Consider the following 19,971-nt stretch of genomic DNA (forward strand, 5'->3'; position numbering starts at 1 on the left):
GAGAAGTCTTCTTCTTACCCCAAATTACCTCACCACGTATTCACATTCTTCCTCAAAAACTCAGTTCAGACATTACCTCCTCTAACAAACTCCCATTCACCTTTTCAGCAAAAAGAATTAATCATTTCTTTATTTCCTCATTGTGCCCTGAACCTACTTTCATTAATATATGGATTTCACTCTGTTACAAGTATTTGCTTACAAGCTCTCCTCTCCTAAAAGCCTCAGGAAGTCAGGCCAAGTTTATCTTATTCTTACATGTTTAGTATTCAGCAGTTTCTAGTATCCTACTCAATAGCTATTTGCCAAATTAAACAAGTCGTCTCTATTCAGCAGTAAACACTAAAAACCTATACACAAAACAATTGAAATCATGATTTTTAACTGAAGATACTTCACAACCTGGAAGAGTATGTGGATTATAATAAAAAGCAGTCTGTAGTTCTTTTTTTAAGTATTAAGTTTTTAACTATGAAATCTTTTAGTGGGCTAAAGCCAACATTTAAAATAATGTCAGCATATATCAAATGTGGTAAAGGTAAATGTCTCATGAAACCTTTGTTCCAGTTGTACATATGCACACACAAACAATGTGTTACTGATGCAAAACACATTTCTTACCATGGATCACAATAAAGAAGATAACTTGAAAGCTAATTCCATTGTTGCTATATGGGTTCGAGAAGCTTTAAATCAACAAACAATATAATATAGTGAAGGAAGGCTTCTTCAATGAAAGACATTTGAAGCATAGTCTAGCTTCCCACCACCTCTCTAATCTCACTTATCACTCCCCCTTACTCATTCTGCTTGAGGCACACAAGCCTTAGGAATTATTCGAGTAAGCCAAACATGTTTCCACCTCAGGGTCTTAAACATGTTGTTTCTTCCACCCAGAAAGCTCTTCACTTACATAACTGTGTCATTTACTCCCTCATTCCAGGACACCCAAAGAGATTTTTCCCTGGCCACCTAAAATAGCAACCACCTCCCACCATTCTAACCCGTTATCCAGTTTTATTCCTTTTCATGCCACTCATTAACACCTGATATTCATTACTGTGCTTTTCCTCCCCTCCCTCATTGCAAATGTCAGCCCCAAGAAAACAGAGACTATCTTCTATTTTCATTACTATAACATCAGAGATTAGGACAGTACCAGCACAAAGCAAACAATTCTGAATAGGCTTTGATAGGCCTATCAAGGAAAAGAAAAAGGAAAAACACAGAATTGTGCCTGAGCATGGTATATTACAGAGGAAACAAGGCTGAAGTAAGGTTGATGAAGCAGAATATGAAAAGGTTTCAAAGTGAGAAAGCAGCGTTTGGACTTTATCCTACAGACAACTGGAAGTCATTCAATGTTTTGAGCAAACTTTGATCCATTCAAACATTTATTCAGCACAAGTTCAATTCACTTTGCTTGGCACAATGGAGAGCAAAAAGTCAATAGCACATGTTCTCTCCTCTGGCTGTTCAGGTTTAATAGCAATGGGTTCAAAAAAGTTTTAGGAAAATTATTCTGGCAGCCATATGGGGGGTGGATTGGAAGAGGAGTTCCAAAGCTAAAAAGGGAGATAATAGGCAATGCAGAGCCTCAGGACAAACTGAGACCAGTAAAGAATAATCTAAAAGAACTGTGCTGATTAATGGATAGAAATAATAAAAGAGAAACATGTATTACAAAAACTTTAAGATTTAAATATGATAAACTTAGATAAAACTTAGAAAAACTGAGCAATTTCAATAACTTTTAGATTATTACCCAACCATTGCAAATAACGATCAAAGCGATGAGAAAGGAAAAGTAAGTGTGGTAGTAAGATTACTAAAAAAGCAAAAGAATCCTCTTCCTTCCATTCAGTTCCAAAATAAGAGACAAGAATAGATTTGTTATGATAACAATGAAAAAAATGTGCAAGCTTATACTCTATTTTCTTTTTCAATTGCGTAAAAATCAATGGCATCTTCTGAGAGAGAGGAAGAAGATATATGAGAAAACAAAAATGTGAGATTAACAAAATAACTGCCAACAGTACCAAGGGCCCACTGGGAATTGTTCAGCATTAATTTATAGTGGCCAAGAAATCTTCATAATTACCCGCCTTCCTCCATAAATATGCTGTAATCTGTGAAAAAAAAAAAAAAAAAGAAAACAGAGGAGATAAATAGTGGAAAGATCTGACAACAGGTAAATATGATAGAAGTGATTGGTGTCAAGTTCAGGCCACATCTAATGCATACAGCAATAAAGGAAGGGAGAAGAAATTAAGAGTGTATGAAGAGAATGGCTGAAGGCACAGGTAATCACATGGGCAAAGATTTAAGAGTTCATATAAGCCAGTTGGGATGTAAGAGAAATTTATCAGATCATTCACTTTAACACCATATTGTTTGCTATGATCTGAATGCTCGTGTGTCTTTCCCCTGTCCCCTAAATTTGTATGTTGAACTCCTAATGCCCAAAGTGATGGTATTAGGAGGTGAGATGTTTGGGAGGCGATTAGGTCATGAGAAAGGATCGTAAGACTCATGCCCTTATAAAAAGAACCAACCCCCCACAAAAAAAGAAACCCAAGACAGCTCCCTCACCCCTCTTCCATGTGAGGATACAACAGAGAAGTCTGTAACTGGAAAAGCGTCCTCACCAGACCCCAACCATACTTGCACCTTATATGTGGAACCTCCCAGCCTCTAGAACTGCAAGAAATAAATTTCTGTTGTTTATAAGCTACCAAGCCTCTGTTTTTTTATTACAGCAGCTCGGACTAAGACACTGTTTAAATGCTTTTCCTCTGTTTGGATACATGGTAAGTGCTATAGGCACAATGGAATATAGGAATCAGAAGGGCGGGATCCCTGGGTGGCGCAGTGGCTTGGCGCCTGCCTTTGGCCCAGGGCGCGATCCTGGAGACTCGGGATCGAATCCCACGTCGGGCTCCCGGTGCATGGAGCCTGCTTCTCCCTCTGCCTATGTCTCTGCCTCTCTCTCTTTCTCTCTCTCTCTCTGTGACTATCATAAATAAATAAAAATTAAAAAAAATAAAATCTTTAAAAAAAAAAAGGAATCAGAAGGGCTGCACAGCCAATAAATTTATCATCAGAGGAAGTAACCTAATTTCAATGTTCAGTTCTATAATTAATATTATGACTTAGGATAAATATTCACCTCGGTTCCCACATCTACAGAATGGGAGAGCATGTTAAAGAGAGGTACCATAGTGGCTTCCACTCATCTGCTTTAAAGAACTGTTGCTATCGCAGGCCAAGTTACCAAACAACAATCATACTACTGTGTACTCAAAGAATACAAAGAACACAAAAACAAACTCAAAACAATACATACAACCCTCTGCTTATTTACAAACCCTCTGCAGCATATTTACAATAGCCAAATTATAGGAGCAGCCCAAGTATCCATCGATTGATGGATAAAAAAGATGGGTGTGTGTGTGTGTGTGTGTGTGTGTGTGAGACAGACAGACAGAGATGGAATATTATTCAGCCATAAAAAAAAGAATGAGGGGATCCCTGGGTGGCTCAGCGGTTTGGCGCCTGCCTTTGGCCCAGGGCACGGTCCTGGAGTCCCGGGATCGAGTCCCACGTCGGGCTCCTGGCACGGAGCCTGCTTCTCCCTCCACCTGTGTCTCTGCCTCTCTCTCTATGTCTATGATGAATGAATGAATGAATGAATGAATGAATAAATAAATAAATCTTAAAAAAAAAAAGAATGAAATCTTGCTATTTGACATGGATGGAGCTAGAGAGTATAATACTAAGCGAAATAAGTCAGAGAAAGACAAATACCATATGATTTCACTCATATGTGGAATTTAAGAAACAAAACAAGCAAACAAACAAAAAAAAAAGACAAATCAAGAAACAGACTCTTAATTATAAAGAACAATCTGATTGTTACCAGAGGGGAGGCGAATAGGGGATGGGTTAAATCAGTGTGGGGATTAAGGAGTGTATTTGTTTTTATGAACACAGGGTGATATATGGAACTATTCAATTACTATACTGTACACCTGAAACTAATGTAACACTGTATGTAAGCTAACTAGAATTAAAAACCTAAACAAAATAGAAAAAAAAATGTCTTATTCCTCAAGTGTAATGAGAGCAAAGCTAATTGAGTAAGAGTAACTCTCAAGCCTCTTCTAGAAAAGATTCTGCACTATGTAATAGAATCAACAATACTAGTGGAGGTTTAACATATTTCATAATCAAAGTAAATAAAGGTAAGCATTTTTTCCTTAATTTTTTAATTTTTAAATTATTGCTATATGATATATATATATATAACATGAAAAGGTATGTATTCTTTTTTTTTTTTTTTTTTTTAAGATTTTACTTATTTGAGAGAGTAAGAGAGGGAGAGAGAGCATAGAGGGAGAGGGAGAAGCAGACTCCCTGCCAAGCAGAGTCAGATGCAAGGCACTATCCAAGGACCTGGAAATCATGACCTGAGTCAGAGGCAGAAACTTAACTGACTGAGCCACCACCCAGGAGCCCCAAAAAGGTATGCATTCTAACATTAAAATAAAACAGGACTTGGGACGCCTGTGTGGCTCAGTGGTGGGCATCTGTCTTTGGCTCAGGGCATGATCCCGGGGTTCCAGGATCAAGTCCTGCATCGGGCTCTCTGTGGGGGTCCTGCTTCTCCCTCTGCCTATGTCTATGTCTCTGCCTCTCTCTCTCTCTGTCTCGCATGAATAAGTAAATAAAATCTTAAAAAATAAAATAAAATAGGACTCAAAACGTAGTAAATGTTCTACAGATTCCTTAACTGCAATTCCAAAATACAAAGACTCTTTTGGTGGCAAAACCTTACCTAAAGTGACAAGAAGCTATTTATAGTCTCTATTTACCCTACTTGGTGTAAACCTTCATACATTCTCCTGCAGAAATAGAAATGTTTTTGAAGAGGACTGGATTCTGTTGAAACATTACATTATGACCTTGCCTATATCCAAAAAATTCTTAATTCCAAAACCTATTAGACCCCAAAGGTTTTAGTGCACTATGATCCTATAAATATAATTGCTAATATTTGCTGAACTTTAAATGTGTGTCAGACACTGTTCTGATCACTTTATATGCAGTAACTCATTTAATCCTCCCAACCACTACAACATAGGTATGAAATTATTCCAATTTTACGAAGGAGGGAACTGAAGCAGAGCAATTAAGTAAATTGCCTAATGTCACAAAGCTGAGATGAATATATATAAATATTACACATAAGAGGAAGAAAATATAAAATAGAGAATGGAATATGACAGAAAGGTAGGAGTCCACGATTATTTCATCTGTTCAATAAATATATTCTAGAATGGTAAGGGATCAAACTAAAAAAAAAATACTAAAGACTTTACATGCTTACAAATTCTAAATTTATGTGCAATTCCTTTTTTTTTTTTTTTTAAGATTTTATTTATTCATTTATGCAGGGAGCCCCACACAGGACTCGATCCGGAGTCTCCAGAATCACACCCAGGGCTGAAGGCAGGTGCTAAACCGCTGAGCCACCCAGGCTGCCCTATGTGCAATTCCTAAGTCAAACTGCATAAACTGCACAGTATAAAATCAAAGCTCCTCAGTTTATGTTAATATCTTTTTTTATTGAGATACAACATTTTAATATGCTTTTAATTACAAGTAATATACAAAAACATATTCACTGTAGAAGTCAGAAAATTTGGGTGTGCAAAAAGAAAATAATCACTTATAAAACTACACTCAGAAATAACCACTTAACAATTTGGCACATATCCTTCCAGACATCAATACAATTTTTCTCCCTTGAACAATGCAGGGCTGAGAGGTACAGACACTCCCCACCCTCCCACCCCACACACACAGTTGAAAATCTGAGTATAACTCTTCTATCCCTAGAAACTTAACTGTTAACAGCTTACTGCCAACTAGGAGCTTTACCGATATGTATTATATACCGTATTCTTACAGTAAAGCAACTTACAGGAAAGAAAATCTTAAGAAAATCATAAGAGAAACATTTGCAGTACTGTACTGTATCACAAAAAAAAAAAAAAAACAAAAACAAAAACCCTGTGTATAAGTGGACCAATGTAGTTCAAAGCCCTATTGTTCAAGGGTCAACTGCATATTTGTTTTTTAACCAAAATGGAATTGTTTTTAAATCTACCTTTTTTTTTAATTTAACATACAAGACATCTCTTCATCTCTTCCCATTCTTCTTATACCATTTAATAGCTAGACAGTGCCCCACTGTGAATATGTATCCTAGCAATCACTGTGAAACATTTAGATTGTGTACAACTTTATAGCATAGAGATCAAGACTTACTGACTCTAGTCAAACTGCGTAGACCCAACTCCTGGCTCTACCACATATTAACTCTGCTACCTTAGACAAGCTACCCCATTTCCCTATGCCTGTTTTCTCTTCTGAAAAAAAAAAAAAGGAAAATATTATCTCTGTCATATGATTAATGTGAGAGTGGGGTCAAATGTTAATACACAGCTTTTACTATCAACAGTGCTGCAATCAGGATGCTCACAGCTAAATCTTTGCACACATCCTTATTACATCAAGATCAATTCCCTTAAATGAGAATTTCCATATCAGGACATAGGCACATTTTTAAGGCTTTGAGCCTGCCAAATTATAGTTTGGTTTAAAGCCCTCGTTAAACAGTTCTCTCACTTAATACTCATTTATCATTATCCAAGAAGGTGAAAACTATGATCCAGTTAAGCTAACCAACTGGCTTTTGCTCTTCTACTTTTGTACCTGCAAACCTAGACATATATCATAAAATCTTAAAAGTATGTAGGGAACTTTAGGACACCTGGCCCAATTCCTGATTCAGTCTATCAGTTCCTCCACCTTAGAATTCCTAACTTGAACATCATCAATGAAAGCAGAGAGCCTACAACTCAATCCTAACCCCCATTACATTTTACTGTTTTGTGGAAATTTCTCTTGAAAGTATGTTGAAATCCTCCTTCTAACTACTACTCATTGATCCTAGTTCTTTCTAGTCAGATCAAACCTGATCTGTGTGGTAGACCTCTAAAGAGTTAAAGATATCATAATTTCTTAGATGAGTTTCCTTCTCTTCTTTGGGCAAACATTGCGTTTTTCACTTTTTCCTCCTTTCCCCATGTCCTTTCCCCCATGATCAAGGTCCTCTGGAAACGCACTATAGTTCAGAGCTTTTTAAACTCGTGTGCCTATCACCTGGGGAACTTCAGAAAAATACAATAGCCCAGGCCCTATCCTACTTAAGCATGGGCCTCTGTGTTTTTGCCCTGCAGGTGATTCTGATATAAAGTCTGAGAAATGATATAAGGGCCCACTCACAAAGTGATAGTATGCTACCTAAAAGCTGACACAATGTAATTATCCCAGGTATAATACAACAAGTACAAAGTAAAGTGTGGCTAATACCTCCTCCCTCTTTCCAGAGAGAGAGAGAGCACCAGCACAAAGGACAGAGAGAGAGGGAGAATCCCAAGCTGACTCCACACTGAGGGCAGAGCCAGATATGTGGCTTGATCTCACAATCCTCAGGTTATGACCTACACCAACATACAGTCAGACTTAGCTTAACCAATTGAGCCACCCAGGTGCCCCAATACCTGTTCTATGTTGTTCTACCAACTTCAAGATGACATTTACTTTTTTCAAAAATTATACCAGAGTGTTAATTCACATTAAATGTACATTTAAAATGATGAGTCTTTTCCACATTCTCTATTAGTGCATTAGTGTCTTGTGACCCTAACTGCCAGCCTTTCCAATTATTCCCATTAAAAGGTAAGAGAACCAGGACAAAGAGTTTTAAATCCCTATTTCTAAATACATCACCTCTGTGCATATGATTTACCTTCAGTGGAGAAATCATTTCAAGCTTCATCCTCTAAACATCGCATGGAAAGACTTAGCCTAAATGAAAGTACACTGGTCCACCAACAACTGAACTGACAGGCGACTGCATCAACACATCTCCTCTATGCAAAGCACTGTTGTCAATACAGTGGGGAAATACAGTCCTTAATACTAGTTGGCAGACCTTCTAGAGAGCCTGATGGAACAAATACCTTCAAAGAATGAGAATACCTAGATAAACACATTAATGCTATAGAAACCTATGATTACTACTTAGCTCTGGGGCCAAAGAAATGATACTCATTAGAAAACTAAGTTATTCTGAACTTTAAGGTTTTGTTTCCCTTTGTTTTTTAATGTTTATGAGACAAGAGAGGAGATGGACCCATCAGTGAATTCACCCACACTCAGGCTACTTGAAAAGGAACATTGCCCCCCTCAAAAATACACCCTCAGGGACGCCTGCCTGGGTGGCTGTTGAGCGTCTGCCTTCAGCTCAGGGCATGATCCCAGTCTGGGGATGGAGTCCCGCATGGGGCTCCCTGCTCAGTGGGGAGCCTGCTTCTCCCTCTGCCCCTCACCCTGCTTGTATGTGCTCACTAATAAATAAATCTTTAAAAAATAAAAGTTGACTTTAAAAAAAGAAGCTCGCTGGTGGCATTTTGGACAACTGTTGTCAGGCAAAGGCAAACTATGAGGAAAGTTATAGACATAGGGGCAAGAGTAAAAGAGGGACAAGCTATGAGGTGAAGGGACTCTAAATTTTTGCAGAAGCGTAGTAGCCGATTCAGAAACATAGGGAGATCCCTGGGTGGCGCAGCAGTCTGGCGCCTGCCTTTGGCCCAGGGCACGATCCTGGAGACCCGGGATAGAATCCCACGTCGGGCTCCCTGTGCATGGAGCCTGCTTCTCCCTCTGCCTATGTCTCTGCCTCTCTCTCTCTCTCTCTGTGTGACTATCATAAATTTAAAAAAAAAAAAAACACCTCCTTAACCTTAGGGAGATGCCACCTTCTGAACAGACTAAGAAAGGGAAAAGCAACATGATGACTGGATTGAAAAACTATGAAGTTGAAAAGAAAACAGAACAGATTGTAGAAATTCTTAAAGAGCACTTATTTCATGAGAAAAGTAGTAGAAACAAGAAAGTCAAGTTAGGTCAGGACACAGAAAGAAAAGGAAAGGACGCCTGGGTGGCTCTGCGGTTGAGCTTCTGCCTTCAGCTCAGGGTGTGATTCGGGGTGTGGGGATTAAGTCCTGCATCCAGCTCCCTGCAAGGAGACTGCTTCTCCCTCTGCCTACGTCTCTGCCTCTGTGTCTCTCATGAATAAATAAAATCTTAAAAAAAAAAAAAAATACACACTCAAAACAAATTCATGATTCAAAACTTCATGTAATGACTTCTGAATTCCTGACTTGTTTGCTTTACCTGTTACTATTCTTAACTTATGAGGTATTCAAGAGGGGGGGGAAAATGGCCATTCTACAGATGAGTTCCACCATAAATACAACTTAGAGATGCTGGATGAAAGGGAGACAAGTAAAATTAACCAAGATCCAATGTGATATTTATTTTCATTTGCATGGCAAACATCAAAAATATACCTGGCATTTTCAAACAATTATGTCAAGAATGACCAGATGCTTCCTGTTGATGGAACAGTAGAGAACTAGTCTGACAGAATCAAAATAGAGTTCACAGAAACAACTGGAAATGAATTTAGCTTCATTTCAAAACCATTAAACCAAAGTATGTCCTTACATTTTCACACATTTAGTGTAACTGGCCCCCAACCTAAAATATAAAATACCCAGATGGACAGAAAGAGAGAACTCAAACTCTAAGTTAGGAGACTTAACTCTAAAGTTAAGTATATGCATTACAAAAGTATTGTTTGACCAAATGTTTCACTGCAGGATTCCTTTTAAATCTGAAACTCCTGCAGGGCTTTTGACAGTGTCCTATCTTCAAATATTACTTTTACACACTAGTTTTTACAAGCGTATCTAACATGGAATTCACATTTTGTGTACATAATTAAAAATAAATTGTGGAATTAAAAATAAAGTTTAGTCACTTAAAAATATTTTCAAGTGTTCCTGAGTCTCCAGGATCATATGCAGATTACACAATCTGTATACTGTTTATGCATCTAAATCCCAAATTGAAAAAAAGAGCCCAAGAAACAAGTATAGAAATCAACTCTCCTATCCATATTTTTTTAAATGTGTCTTGTATAATATGCTGATTCGACTTGTATGGTGAAAGGATAGAAATGACAAATCTCTCAGTTTAAAAAAAAAAAAATTACACAACAAGCATGAGCATACAATGGAGTTTTGGGAGTTTTCCAGAGGTTACACGGTGTGATACCACAGACTGAATGCAGTAGAGATTTAAGAATCTAGATGTCTTTTAAACCAGACATTCAAAAGACCTGCAGAAATGCAAAACAATGTCACTCTTACCGCTTGTATTAACTTGTATTAATGTCACCTGTATTAACTTGTAATGAATTTTTGTTGTAGCTATTATGGGGAGGGGGGGGATATGTAAAGAGTAAAATTAAGAGAAAAAAATTAATAAAAGCGTAAGGCCATCTTTAATTTCCTTAAAATCAGAGAGCCTGAGCCTGAAAGTGGCAGTGCCAAGGCCGAATGGTTATAGGTCAGCGCGAAGCAACTTACACCAAGCTGGGTAGGTCTATACGTGAAATAACGAACTGCAAAAAGAATTTTTCAACACTACCATCTGCGTAATAAATTATAGTGCCCCTCTAATTCTGGAATGGGAAATTATTTTTCAAGGACCATTTATTGACTACATCAAAAACATTTTCCAGGTTAAAAAAAAAAAAATGATACTTCAGAAAGTAACTTGCCTGAACCGAGACAGCAAACCAGTGTTCGCAGAGAGCACCTACAATCTTTCCACGTTACCAAGCCCCCCTCCGAGAGTACTGCCGTGGTCGCCACCCCTCCTTTGAACAGATGTCTGCTCGCCACAGTCCAATCAGGTTTAAAACAAGCGTCTGTGTACTGAAAACAAGCTGAAAGTGGGAAAACACACACGAGGCAGGCCTCTATTATCCCGTTGGTTTCAGTTTTCGCGATGCACCCCTGAGGCGATGCTCGCTGACTGAACGCGGCACGACGGCTTCCACCGAGCTCTCTGCACACACACGGATTAACTGTGTCCAGGCAGAAATGACCTGGCAAAATTCTCAACTTTCTTCCGAAGCCGTGCACCCGCAGATCCCGGCGGCCAGGTCCCAAGAGCAGAATCCGAGCATCCGGAGCGGCGGGCCTTTGTCCCCTCAGGGGCCCGAGAGCCCGCGGTCGTGGCAGCAGGCGCGATCGGCGGCGCGCGGGCCGGGCCGGGCCCTCCGCTCAGCCGCGTCAGGGCTGCCGCTCCCGCCGCGGCCCGAGCGCGTCCCGGCCGCGCAGGCCCCACAGCGCTGCGCCCGCGAGGACGCCCGCCCCCGCCGCCCCTGCCGCCCCTGCCCCGCTCCGGAGAAGCCGCCAGGGCGCCCAGACAAAGAGGCCGGCAGCTCCCGGGGCGGCGGGCGGCGGGCGCCGAGGCCCGGCCGGGCCGCGCCGCGCCAACCTGCCTCCCTCCGGCTCCCGCCCGCCTCCCGCCGCCCGCCGCCCGCAGAGCCCCCGCCGCCGGGGCTCGACCCCCTCCCCGCCCCGGGGCCGCCGCTCGGGCCCGGGCCGGCTGGGAGGCCGCGGCGCGCCGGGGCCGAGGAGGGGGCGGCGGCCGCCACCATGTCTGCCCGCCCCTCCCAGAAGCGGGGTGCCCGGCGGACAAAGCGCGGCGGCGGCGCGGGCGGAGCGGGCGCCCAGGCCGACCCCGCCGACCCCCGCGGAATAAGCGGGGCCAGGAGCCCCGGAAACCCGGCGCCTTAATGCAATAAACAGGAAATCGCGGGGATGATCTGGGTTCCGGGGGAAGTGGAATTATTTTTTACCAGCGAAGAGATCAACTTCCACATCCGGTGGTAACAGGGCCCTACACAGACCCGCACTGACCTGGAAAAGCTTCGGGAGCGGCGACGGGGGAGCAGCAGGAGGTGGTGCGGGGACCCGAGGCGCCTCGTACCCGGCCGGGCTGACGCGGCCCCGCTACACACAAAGCGCTTCAGCTGCACAGGGCGCTATTTTCCGAAAATGCCGCGTCTGGTCGGCGCCCAAAATCCCCACCGAAAAGTCCCCCGTGCTGCGCGCGGAGGGACACATGGTGTGCGAGTGAGTCAAAGCTCCCAGCATCCCTCCCGGACCCGGCCCCTGTCAAGCCCGCGCCTCAGCCTTTCCGCCCCTGCCTTCGGCCGCAGAGCGCTCTCCCACCCACTCCGCGACCCCATTCCGGCGGGAGGAAGGGGGCGACGGGGTCTGCGCTTTGTTTTTAACGGAGGGAAGGGAAATAGGCCATTTGGAGAGCTCGAGCCACACAAAGAAAGCGGCGGAATGATCCGCTCTCGGCGACCGCAAGTCCCGGCTCGCCCGGCGCCTGCGCGGCACGGGGGTGGGAGCCGCGGCGGGCCATGTGCGCGGCGGAGCCTCCCGGCTGCTGGCGCGGCCTTCCCGCCTCTTTTTGCGGGGGCTGGCGGTTGGGGACCCAGAGGACGTGTGCCTCCCTGGGTGTCTCTGCGACGTGACCGCTGAGAGACGGGGAACCCGAACCCGGGGGGGGGGTTAAGCCGAGCCGCCCCGCAGAGCCCCGGGACACGGAAGGGCAGCCGGGAAGCTAGGATTTAACTGAAAGTGGCCCTAGAGTCAACTAGGCCGCCTGGGACGGGAGTGGCGGTTGAGGTACCGGGGCGGGAACGAAGGCTGTTCCTCCACGTCGCTCGAACTGAGCAGCCAGGTTCCTCACAGAGATGCGCTTATTCCTGTAGACTTTTTTTTTTAATTATTTTTTTTAATTTTAACATGCCCATGGCGTCGCAGGTGTCTCGTACTTCATAGACGCTAATTGCTCGCTCGGTTGCCTTGGATTTCTGTCACCTCAGAGGTGAAGGTCTTTTTTTTTTTTTTTTTTTTTTTTTTTACCGTGGCTACCATGCCTAGATGATTGTTGTGCCGTATTTTATGAAGAAGGCTGCGAACGTTTATTTGGAGATAGTGGTTTACAGAGTGAAAGCCTTTGCAAGTTAATGCACTTCTGATGAGTTGCTAAGTAAACCCCAACCCACTGGTATTGTGTTTAACAGGTGAGCCCCCGGGGAGGACTTCCCCAAGCTGCTGACCTGCAGCTTCTGTCTTCCCATATTTAGGAATTGGGAGTATCTGAGACAGCGCCAAGAGTTTCATCCAGGAGAGTTTACGAGTTTAAGTGAAATCCGTATGACCCATTGATTTCTGTGTGGCCTGAGATAAGTCCTTTTTTCCTACCTCCAGTTACCCTTTTGGGATATTGACGCGGTAAGGATTTGTAAAGTCTTTGTGTAACTTATTAAGTCATTTTGCCTAAAATAGAAGCGAAGTAAATGTCACAGTAGCCATATTGTTTTCTTTTGATGTAATATTTTCAATGCTTCAGTTGATAAAAATTTGCCAAGTTTTTGATACCATGTTTTCCTCTAACCTTTGAGTTTGAGTAAGCATTGAGTTAACGATTGCTATGGAATCCTTGCCCTCATTGATCTTCTTTCTACTGTAGACTGAGAGGGGTAAATAGTAAGTATACCAGTAAGTATAAGGAGGGTAAACTGCTCAATACTGCGAAATCTCATACAGGAGAAATCTCTTGCCCACCTGGGTTGGAGGAATGAAATGGGACTGAGAAGCAATTAGCTTTAATAAAGGAAGTGGGGAGGAGCCTTCCAGACAGAAGCAGCAATACACGGAAAGGTTAGGAGGCAAACTTTGGAGAGATTGTTTAGTAAAGAAGATAATGGGGGATCCCTGGGTGGCGCAGCGGTTTAGCGCCTGCCTTTGGCCCAGGGCGTGATCATGGAGACCCAGGATCGAGTCCCACGTCGGGCTCCCGGTGCATAGAGCCTGCTTCTCCCTTGCCTGTGTCTCTACCTCTGTGTGTGTGTGTGTGTGTCATGAATAAATAAATAAAATCTTTAAAAAAAAAAAAAAAAAAGGAAGAAGAAGAAGAAGATAATGCTGTTTCAGGACTGCCTAGAGAGGTTCCTGAAGAGATTCAATCATGAAGACTTTGAATGCCATGTGCAGAAATTAGCTTTTTGAGAAGAACTGAGAGGAAACTGTTGAAGGGTGTTAAGTAGAAGTGTTACAGGATTGGATTTGCATTTTAGACAGATTAGACTGTTATGCAAAACTCAGGCATGGAAAACAGTTTGGGGAAAAAAATAGTAATTTGTGAGAGAATAATGCTTTGGACTGAGATAGTGGCAAATAGTGTGAAGAATATGACCAAGGTAGTTATTGAGAGTTTGGTGATTTGGTTGAGCCGGTAAGGGAATGACTGAGAGGAAGTCATCCTTGACATCTTTGACCTTGTTGAATTTGTAAGTCCTTGTGAGCCAACCAAGCACATATGTCTGGCAGGCAATTAGATATTAATTCATTTAAGTTGTTTCATGAGCACTTTCTGTAACTGGCAGTGTTCTAAAATCCTGGAATAGATTAAGCAGCAACAAAACGAGCAAGGTTCCTGTTCCTGTTGCTAGTGGAAGGAACAGACCATAAAAAAAAAAAAAAGTGTTATAAAAGAGTAAAGATAATATCTTATAATATGCGCTATTAAGAAAATAAAAGGGTATCTGATTAAAGCATTTCTTTGGGGGAGAGAACAGGCAAAATTTTGGAAGTTGATCACAGATGGCCTCACAGAGAAGGTATTCTCTAACCTAAGACCTGAATGGGCATAAGTGTAGAGCAGTATTTGAGACCTAAGGGAACAGCAGAGCAGAATCCTGTGTTTAGCAAGAAGACCAGTGTAACTGAAGTTTAGAGACCAAAGAAAGAATGGTAGGAGAAGAAATCTGCTGCCTTAGTAAGTTTAAGTGCTGTAGCAGCCACTGAAGAGTTTTTTCTTTTTTAAGATTTTATTTATTCATGAGAGAGACGCAGAGACACAGGCAGAGGGAGAAGCAGGCTCCATGCAGGGAGCCCGACGTGGGACTCGATCCCGGGTCTCCAGGGTCACGCCCTGGGCTGAAGGCAGCACTAACCCCTGAGCCACCCAGGCTGCCCCACTGAAGGGTTTTAAGGAATGGAATAACATGGATAGTAAGTAGCAGCAGAGGAAAAAAAATGGATGAATTTAAGATCTATTTGGTGATTAGACCTGACCTGTATTGCTAATGAGTCAATATGAGTGAGGGAAAGGGAGGAATCAAGAGTGATTCCTAGGTTTGGGCATGTCTAGGCTGGCACCATTCGGTATAAATATAACACCAGCCACAGAGTTTATAGTAGCCACATTAAAAAAGTAAAAAGTTAATTTTAATGTCTTTTATTTAACCCAGTATAGCCAAAATCGTACCATTTCATATGTGATCAATATTAAAAAGTATTAAATGTTTTACAGTCTTTTTCTCATTACTGTGTTCAAAATCTAGTGTGTGTTTTATACTTTGAGCATATCTCAAAACTTGATTCCGTGAAATTTACCGTTGAAAACTAGATTTTCATACTCAGGTCATTCCAAACATACTTAAAAGTTTTGCAGTAATTGAATTATGTATCAGATTTGTCATTTAATTTTAAATTAAAGATTAAGATTTTAATTCCTGAATTAGTCACATTTTAACTGCTCACTAGCCACATGTGGCTAGTTGGCTAGTTGCTACTATATTAATAAGAAAGTGCGGCCAAGTGGAAAATCAAACTAAAGTGTGAAATCAGCCTGGAAGGCCTTGGATGCCATGTTAAAAGGTTGAGATTTTATCCTAGATACAAGGGAACAATAGATGGTTTTTGAGCTACGGGGTGACGCAATGTTGTGCTAAAGGCTAGAAAAAGACCAGTAGGTGGCCAGCTGGTGGCTCAGGACCAAGAGCAACCCTTTACTTGAGTCCCCACATTCCAGGCTCTAACCTCAGCCCTTCAGATTCAGAAGTCTGATTTTTGCCAGTGCTCCAGAGCAGTGTCACCAAAGTATGGTCCACAGGCCGGTACTAGTCTGCAAACCCTTTGTTATTGATCCTAGAGAAGGCATTTAACCATTAAGGTTTTAGAAGTTTGCAATAACTTTAAGACTAATTTCATGTCTGTGGATCTGTATTATTGTATATATTTTCCTTTTACTTCCCTTTACTAGTAAGTCATATTTTATAGAGGTATCTATGATCTTTCACCAGAGATAATTTTTTTATGCTGAGAGGTGTCGGGTTTGTTTTTTTTTCCCCCAGATACACAAACTATATATCCTCTATGCCATTAAGATATCTTTTTCTCTGTTATGTTACTATAAATAGAGCCTTTTTTCAAGCTGTCAGTGAAAATCTCAGCCAACTCCTTTATTTTCCTTTCACATCTGCACACTTGTGAATCACAAGTTTAAGCACACTGACCTGATCACATGTCACTTGGCCCTTGTCCACATAGTTATGCTCCTTACTGTACTGTTTGTTGTCTCCAGACCTGTTTGATTTATTGGATTTTTGGAATGACTTCAAATGTTAAACATTTTTCTGTATGAACAAGGATGATGAGGAAACCCTCCATCTGCGCCAACTGCCTCCTAAACATGTTCCAAGGTCTTCCCTATCAGCCCCAGCACCTCCTGATTGACCAGGTTTAAATATAAATTCATAAATTACAATTCCCATATTTTTTTCTTCTTGTGGTCCCTCAGTTTGTCATGCAACAGTTACTTGATCTTCTACACCACCACAGGTAATTTTTAAAGCACTGAGACCAAGGGAATAAGAAGAGCCAAGTTCTCAGAAGATTACCTAAAACAAATAGGGTTTTTTCAGGTTGCTTTTTTGCTTTATAGTGAGAACCATAGCAGCTAAGAAAGAAATTGACATCTATCTGCTCAGTTTCTCCCTCCATAAAGAAATGGAAGGCTGCAAGGAAATAACCAAATTTATAATAGCTACCACTTATTAAATGTTCCTGTTTGCCAGCCACTGTACAAAATCTTGTATATATTGTTCAATTAACTCTCAAAACAATGCTAAAAAACGGGTATTAGCCCCATCTTTTCAGCAAGTAAACAGAGGCCAAAATAGGCTAAATAACTTGCCTAATGTCATGAAGCTAATAAACGTTAGGTTTCCAATACAGGTCTCATTTAAAAGTATTATTTCTAATCTTTTTTTTTTTTTTTTTTTTTTTTTTTTTTTGCCATTATATTCCCAGTATCTAGCAAATTCTCTGGCACAATGACTACTTTGTTTTACAGAGACTACATGAAGTTGACTACATTATCTCCCAGAGGGTTCATCAGGGAATTTGGGCCCAGAGTAAGGGGAGATGGTGATATTCTAATGACACCAGGCAAATGTGTTGTAGAGTAGAAATATGTGTTGCTCCTATCTAGAATTTATAATGTCCCACAAATCAATATAAAATAAAAAGACAACCCAATAGAAAAATGGGTAACAGACCTAAACAGTCATTTTACCAAAGAGGGTATCTAAATGACCAATAAACAAGTCAAGGTGCCCAACTTTTATAATCATTAGAAAAATGTGAATTAAAACCACAATCAGCTATGGCTACACATCCACAATAATGGCTAAAATGGACACTACAGTAAATGCCCAATGTGGCCAAGTATTGGAACCATGAAACTACATGTTGCTGGTGAGAATGTATATTAGTATAGCCACTTTGGAAAGTTCAGAGTTCAAAAAACAGGCAGCACTGGGGCACCTGGGTGGCTCAGTTGGTTAAGTGTCCACCTTTGGCTCAGGTCATGATCCCAGCGTCCTGGGATAGAGCCCCACCTTGGGCTTCTTGCTCAGCAGGGTGTTTGCTGCTCTCTCTCCCTCTGCCTGCACTCCCCTTGCTTGTGTACATTCTCTCGGTGTCAAATAAAATAAATTAAAAATTAAAAAAAAACATGTCAAACTAGATTTAAGGATATATGTTTAGGTAGTAAAAACTATAAAAGCAATAATTTGCTTTGGGTTAGGGAGTAATGTTTGGGAGGAGGAAATGAGGAGGCCTCTGGGGTGTTAGCAATGTTTGGTTTCTTGATATAAGTGCTGGGTACATGGGTATTTTGTGATTCATTGAGCTGTAGGGTTTTCGAGTGGGTGACTTTTTCAGTATGTGTATTATATATTTCATGGTTTTTAAAAATGTGTTGCAATTAACAAGTAGGGAAAAAATTTCATGGACAATGCTGGATACACATTACCAACTATTTTACCTCACTGACTGAGTCAGTCTTTCTATCTGTGTACATCATAAATATGAAACACAAGAAAGGCCTGAATTCTGGGAGCGACAATGATAAGAGGAGAGACAGATGCAAAAATACTGCAGAATTTAAGGCAGTCTGAGAAGGTGAAAGACCATGGCAGTTGGGAGTGAGGAGCCCCAAGTTCAAGTTTTAACTGATTTTTTTTTTTTAATTTTTATTTATTTATGATAGTCACAGAGAAAGAGAGAGAAAGGCGGAGACATAGGCAGAGGGAGAAGCAGGCTCCATGCACCAGGAGCCCGATATGGGATTCGATCCCGGGTCTCCAGGATCGCGCCCTGGGCCAAAGGCAGGCGCTAAACCGTTGCGCCACCCAGGGATCCCTTAACTGATTTTTAATCTAGGCTCTAACAACTCTAGTCATGTGACCTGGGCACCTCTTAACTTGCCTTAATTTCATTTTTCTTACCTGGCAGGAGAGGGAAGTTTCATAAAACAGACCTTTATGTAACCCCCAAAGCTACTAAAATGCCCTATAAAATATTTCTTGATGCCTGATTCAATATAATGGGAAAAGGTGAAAGAAAATGATTGAGATTTTGAACCTGAGTAAAGGAGGTAATAGTGATAACATTAACAAAATGAGACAACCAAGAGAAGGAGTAGATTGGGAGAAAGATACTCTATTTTATACATATTGAGTTTAAGATCATGCCAGAACATCAGGGTAGCATTATTATACAGCTACAGAACTTAAGGTTTGGTACTCTGAAAACAAATACGGTATTACTGATAGAAAATTAGAAGTTGGGACGCCTGGGTGCTCAGCCTTTGAGCATCTGCCTTTGGCTCAGGGTGTGATCCTAGAGTCCCCGGATTGAATCCCACATCGGGCTCCCTGCATGCAGCCTTCTTCTCCCTCCACCTATGTGTCTGCCTCTCTGTGTGTCTCTCTTGAATAAATAAATAAAATCTTTTTTTAAAAATTAGAAGTTATCCACATCAGGGTAATAGTTGAAGTTATGGGAATGAATGAGATAATTGGGAAGAATATAGAAAATAAAGGAGAGAAGTAAAGAGAAGAGGAAATCATTTAAACTGCCTCCTAGGGCACCTGAGTGGCTCAGTCAGTTGAGCATCTGCCTTCAGCTCAAGTCGTGACCCCAGGATCCTGAGATCGAGCTCCTCATGAGGCTCCCTGCTCATCAGAGAGTCTGCTTCTCCTCTCCCTCTGTCCCTCCCCCCGCTCATACGTGCTCTCAAATAAACAAATGAACTACATGCCAGCTGTTCTACATGTGTTATCATTTATTCCCCTCCGATTCCAAGGCAGCCAATTGGTTCTCATTTGGTAGACTTTTTGGTAGACTGACTATAGACTCACAGCAAGATAAAGAAGCATCATTTGAAACCAGCTTGAGGAGTGCCTGAGTGGCTCAGATGGTTAAGCGTCTGACTCTTGATTTCACCTCAGGCCTTGATCTCAGAATTGTGAGTTCAAACCCTGCACTGGGCTCCGTGCTGCACGTGGAGCCTATATTAAAAAAATAAAACCATTTTGACTCCAGTTTATATGGTGCCCTACACCATTTCTGGAGAGCCAAGTGTCTTTTGAAGCCCATGGAGAGAATTTGAGTCAAGGAAGGATAAGCCCTGAGAAAAGACCTTTGAGTTTTTGTGATTTGTGACCAAGGGGTTCCTGAAACATACATAGCAACACCTGCACTTCTGTTTGTTGTGTTCCTGTAAACACGGTAATCCAGACAAACATTTGGGTCCCAGACCTCTGGC

General features: G+C 41.6%; 1 protein-coding gene and 1 long non-coding RNA gene across 11 annotated transcripts in view; one reads left to right on the forward strand and one right to left on the reverse strand.

Annotated features, from left to right (window-relative positions):
• The window catches only part of GABPB1 (GA binding protein transcription factor subunit beta 1), a 64,262-nt gene extending 52,148 nt beyond the window's left edge, over nt 1-12,114 (reverse strand). For 4 of the 10 annotated variants that reach the window (XM_025472820.3, XM_025472815.3, XM_035708775.2 and 1 more), the window contains exon 1: nt 11,852-11,874. The gene's annotated coding sequence lies outside the window, so the exon portion shown is untranslated. Of the gene's footprint in view, nt 1-10,762; nt 11,294-11,851; nt 11,875-11,912 lie in introns of those variants that run through there. The other 6 variants (XM_025472819.3, XM_049104143.1, XM_049104144.1 and 3 more) reach the window with 6 other exon arrangements.
• Nucleotides 12,115-12,362: 248 nt separating this feature from the next.
• On the forward strand, nt 12,363-19,466 carry LOC125754033 (uncharacterized). Its single transcript, XR_007407279.1, has 2 exons — nt 12,363-13,304; nt 19,290-19,466. It is a non-coding gene; the product is annotated as an uncharacterized LOC125754033 (long non-coding RNA).
• Nucleotides 19,467-19,971: the final 505 nt, after the last annotated feature.

This window comes from Canis lupus, chromosome 30 (genome assembly GCF_003254725.2).
Source record: "Canis lupus dingo isolate Sandy chromosome 30, ASM325472v2, whole genome shotgun sequence".
Lineage (NCBI taxonomy): Eukaryota > Metazoa > Chordata > Mammalia > Carnivora > Canidae > Canis > Canis lupus.